This window comes from Dioscorea cayenensis, chromosome 15 (assembly GCF_009730915.1).
Source record: "Dioscorea cayenensis subsp. rotundata cultivar TDr96_F1 chromosome 15, TDr96_F1_v2_PseudoChromosome.rev07_lg8_w22 25.fasta, whole genome shotgun sequence".
Lineage (NCBI taxonomy): Eukaryota > Viridiplantae > Streptophyta > Magnoliopsida > Dioscoreales > Dioscoreaceae > Dioscorea > Dioscorea cayenensis.
The window spans coordinates 575,096-580,896 of record NC_052485.1 but is presented as its reverse complement, the minus strand read 5'-3'; positions in this window follow the sequence as shown (position 1 = coordinate 580,896).

The window sequence follows — 5,801 nt, the reverse complement described above, 5'->3', positions numbered from 1 at the left end:
GAATCTTAAAATGTTCCACACCAATGCTTCTTACAGTAGAATGAATGCCACTGGTCTATGAACTCTTCATCCTTCCATTATTTTCTTTTCTAATATGCTCCACTTAAAAAAATAGTTATAAATAAACAAAAATAAAATATAATAATCTAATAATACTAGATAAGGCCTTGCAATCCATAAGGCAAAAGCTCACAAAAAGGAAACAACAAGCAAATAGAAGGTATTATTAATAGTTAGGAAATAATCATTGAAAAGCTTCATCAATTTGTCTATGTATAGAAGATCCTATTTATTTTTATAAATAAAGTGGATAAATCATGAATGAATTAAAATAGAGAGCGCACAAAAACAGAGGAGAGTACAAATAGGGAGGAAAGATAGCAAACAAAGAAAGAAAGCAAAAACAACAACGACAACAATAACCACAAGAAGTGGTAATGAAACCTAACAAGAAAACAACACCAAAAATAAAACATAGCCACAGGAAGTGGTATAACGAATTGGAGAAGACACGACAATCCCCCAGGGGAAGAAAGCCACATAGTGGACAAATGAGCATGGAAAAAAGAGCAGATTAGCCGGTGAACACGTCATGACCATCATCAAGGTTGCAATCGGCGCGCGGGGAAGACCCTAAGAACTGAATGCATTGCTTGTTGGTTGAAGATGTCTCCTCCAACTTCTGTCTTTTAAAGACTGGAGCTGCATCAACCCAAAAAAGAAACATATGGCAAATTCTTAAAAATAAGGAAGAAGCAGATAAAGAAGTACAATGAAAAATGCACACAATTCTTCCTAACCAAATTTGCCAAATGATAGCTTTTGCGAAAAGAGAGCACGAAGATCCTTTTTACAAGTAAGATCCTTTGTTTATTAGTATTAGCTACCTCCATTCCCAATTGACACTATACCCATTTTTTAATTTCACTTCTTATCTATTTTTTTCCTTTGTGTAATACTGTACTGTTTTCTACAGCGTTTTTCCACTTTTGTACTATTTTTCAAGTTTCAATAAATTAGTGATTTATTCTATTCTTTAAAAAAAATTATCAATTTTATTTGGTATAGGAGTGAATTAAAAGGTTGAGAGCCTTAATAGTTGTTTCGCCATAGTTACTGCAGGGAGGAATTAAGGAAGTCTAGGGTTCATTTGATAGTTGAACAAAGTCCTGTAGCTTAATTTATTTCATATATGGTGCTTTAGGTGAAGGGGCAGTGATTTTTGGTTTTTTGGTTAGTAGGAGTGGGGCTAATAAAACTTGCATCTTTGTTCAATAAAATATAATTTAATAATAAAAAAAAAATATATGTCTCCCAATTACTATGGCAGAAACAAAATTTCAGGGATCATTTATTTTAAAACTTGGTGACCCAAGTCAGATTTTAAGAGCTCATTTGCTTAGTCTCGGTGACCAGAGCCAGATTATTGAAAACCATTATTTTTCATCTGACGAATGGTGCGAAACTATAGTCTCTTATTAGAGTCAGAGTTTCATGTCGACATGGTCATTGTTTAACCCCAGTGATAAAGTTAGTGCCTAGTTAATTGGAGACTAAACGTAATTATGTCAAAAAAAACTTTGTTATCTAAAATCCACACAGTGTATCAGAATTTTAGACATAATTTCATACAGTTCAGGATTTGCAGAATAATTCATCGAGCGAACATAATGACATATGCATGATCCCATTTTTTATAGCAAAAATAATCCAATTACATTGAAAACAATTAACGAATTTAATATTTCCAAGATTAACAAATATAGCCAAGATTTCGCAGATTAACAAACAAAGTCAAAATGTGAGAGTTTATGTTTCAGGAAAAGAAAAACAATTAAAAAAAGTAAATAAATATTTAATATCATAAAATTAATCAAAAGTCCAACAATGATTTAGTATTATATAAGCAAACTTTTAAAAAAAGAATTTAAATAAATAAATATGCATAAATTCATAATTGTCAGTAATCAGAAATTGTATATATATACACATATATTTATATGTGGTGTTACTTACTTGATTAATGCCCTAAAACTCTGAATCCCCAAATTGAACAAGTTTTCTTAGAATACCCTATATTAGAGACTAAATTCAAAGGATATAAAAAATCTTTTTAACACAAGCAAGAAAATTGAAAGAATTATATTGCTAAGCTAACCTAACTTCTAAAGCTTGCAAAAATATCAGAAGATCGTGCATAACACTGGATTCTTAACCACCTAACTAGAGTGATCAATTCTCCCTACTTGAACAATCAAACATTTTTGCATATTAACAAAGGAACTCACTACAATAGAAATATATATTAAAAGATTAACAAATGCATGATTCAAGTATGACTCATTCCATTGAGAATTGAATCTAGAATAACTTTTCCATATTTTACCAAATCACAAAAATTCAAGATTCTGTGAAGAGTAGACACCTAAAACTATGACATATCCGAAATTCACATTGTTTAGAGTACTAGTCAATCTATAATATTCATTGGAATCTCTAGTTATTTTTGTAGAATTGTAATTCACACGTATCCCTTTCAAATATATGTATATCTCTCAATATACAACTTCAAAGCAATGATATTTTACTAACGATCAGATAACTTAATAGGGAACGATTTTTCTATTTTTTCATCTTACCCAATTTAATCTCCATGACCATCAACAATACCCATCAATCTTTAGATTCAGTACAGAAATCCCATCCAAGGTAGTTTTTGCTAACAAATTTATATATCTTAAAATACATATATGAAAAAATGAGTTTTGAAAATCTGATTGGGATCACCGAGTTTAAATAAATGATTTCTAATATTTTGTTTCATCCATAGTGATTTGGAGACAAATATTTTTTTGTTTTTCTATTAAATTAGATTTTTGTGAACCACTTTGGTTTTTATGAACTATATTTTTGGATAAATATTTGTACTATATGATATAATTTGTTTTTCAAAATTTTTTTGAAATTTCATATGATCCCAATTATTTTTTTAGCGAGTTACTTATTGGGTTGTCAAGCTCATAATCTTGTTGTTATTTTTTTTTAAGATCGAAGTATAATAGCTTACTAGGAGTGAACAACTAGCAAACCTACCCCTAGTGTAGTTTGAGGTCTAATTTTTACTTGTATCGTAAAGTCTGTGATTTGCATTCTATAAGCCTTGTGTAATTCGAATTTTTGTCCTTTGTAATATGTTATTCTTGGCGGTATGATGTGTCTTAATACAAGTTCAGCAGGGTATGATGTGTCTTAAGACAAGTTCAGGGGCCTTGCATATTTACTGGGTTCTACTCAGTAGATATGCAGCCATTTGTCGGCGCATTGGGTCCGACGAGTTAGGTTTGGGCGTGACACTAGATGATGATATTCTAGACAGAAAAAAACAATAACCCCTGAACCCCTCTCTCTCTCTCTCTCTCTCTCTCTCTCTCTCTGACCTCAATGATCTTGTCCCCCCATCATGATTTTGAGATGGGGACTTAGTTCATAGTGACTTTCTTAATGAGCATATTTTCCAAAGCTGATCTAGATGTCCAATTTGAACAAAATTACATCAAATTAATTGGAAGCTAAGATTTCCTTCAAAGTTTCCAAAAGAACTCCCCGAGAGATGCTCCATTACTAACCTTGTCAAACATCCTTGCCACCCATCGTAGTAAGTGACCCTAAGAAGCCTTTCGAACTATATATGGAATGTTGAGGATGGATTTCTTCCACTTCCGCCTTGATCTACCAAAGAGAAACCAACAGAGGCCTTATTGATGCCTAAGATTTGAAGAGAAATACACTAGGTAATTGGGTATCCTTGATCAAATGTAGTCTAAACTTTTTGTGCACATCTTCTTGGACTTAAATTCTCAGACTATCTACTCATAAACACTCACTACCCGCTCAAATTACAAGTGTAGCCATTTTAATTCAATTCAAAGATATTCACCATAAACTTAAATTAATGCAAGTGTCATTGGGTAGAATTATGGTTTAAACATGTGTTCTCTGCCATAAACACTTTGAAACAGTGGAGCACCTTTTCTTTAATTGTGAATTCTCATAATGCATTTGGTCATTTTTCAGTCAATGCTCAGATTTTCGTCCTTCTCCTCCTTCTGTGTTCTTGATTTGGACCAATTGGTTATCTTCTCTGAATTCTCAAATTTAGACTCTCTAGGACCTCATCATAAGATCCATTATGTGGAACATATGGCTAGAACGGAATAATCGAATCTTCCAACTAATTGATTTACCTTGTTTTTCTATGATTTTTAAAATTGCTAATATGCTTCTTTCATGGTTTTTTGCAGCTTCAGGACATCACTAGCAAACCCTGAAAGAAGCTTCTCAGAAGATAAAGTGATCGCTCAACTTCCTAAATGCTCGAGCCTCGGATTGTCCTGGTGACCCTTCCACTTTGCTGGACACCACCATGGACCCCTCGATTAGGGAGTGATTCACCCTCGTCTTTCCTAGTTAGCTACTAAAGACCTTTGATACCTCCTAGCACTCTTTGTCTTCCAACTGTAGAATCATTCTTTTGTTTTCTATTTTTGTTTGATCCTTTTCCTTCTTGAAAGTGCATCACTGCTAGTGATGAATTTCTAGTTTGTTTGGATTAAGGTTGGTACTTTGTCTTTTCTGTTATGTCTTTTTTTTGTACTTGGTTTGTTGTATGAATAAAATGTGGTTTATCCACTTTTATCAAATATATATATATATATAACGATTTATTTATTTATTTAATAAGGTAGACAAGGCTCTCACCTCTACCAATATTGTGAGAGCGAGTTAATTTCTCAACCTTTTATTTGATAAGGGAAAGAGTTACTATCCTTCTAATATGACTTTAATTATAACATTTAGGATAATTTAATGATTAAAATGTTAGAATTTTAACCATCTAATCATTGTTCGAATCTTTGAGCTTACAAATTTTTTTTGAGATTAATATGAATTGTGAGTAATAAATGACTCTAACAGAACATGTGCTAGGAGAGTAGATCTAAGAGGAGAAAAGGAAAGAAAATGGTTAGTAGGTCTAATTAAACAGATAAAAAAAATTCAAGCAACTAAGTTTTTCTAACTAAAACAACCAACGAAGAAAAACTATGAACAATTAATATCTAACTAATATAGTTCTTATCCAAAAGAATTACAAAGGCAAACTTAACAACTCTAATATGAGCAACTCTCTACATGATTTGAAAATTTGGAAATTAGAAAGTAAACACACCTTCTTTTTTCGTTCTTTTTATAAATTTCTGATTAATGACGGAGCGTGCAGTGCTCTATAGTCCCAGTTTTGGAAATCATTTTCTCCAAGTAAAGTGACTCTTTTATGCTGGCTAGCTTGCGAAGATAGAATCCTAACACTCATCAACTTGGCCAAAAAGGGTGTAATATTCAAAATGCAATAGATACCTGTGTCTTGTGCCACAAAGATTCGGAAACAGCTGACCACCTCTTCCGAAGGTGCGAATTCGTTGAATGAATCTAGTTGTATTTAACACAAATCCTGTGCTTACACTCACATCCACATCCTATTACAATATCTGAGATTTGGACTACTTGGATCCTATCCATTGATTCGCAACGCAGAATTTTAAGGGACCTACTTTCCCGAGCTGTCTGCTGGAATCTTTCGCTTGAAAGAAACAATCATATTTTTAATTTTAAAGTTTTGCCGGTATTTACGATTATTTGTAAAATGATTCATATGTTTCTTGACTTGATTTCTGCTTCTAGGGGCCCACAACACCAACAGATTCCCTCAGATTCAATGCAGAAGGTCAATTGTTCCCTACTCT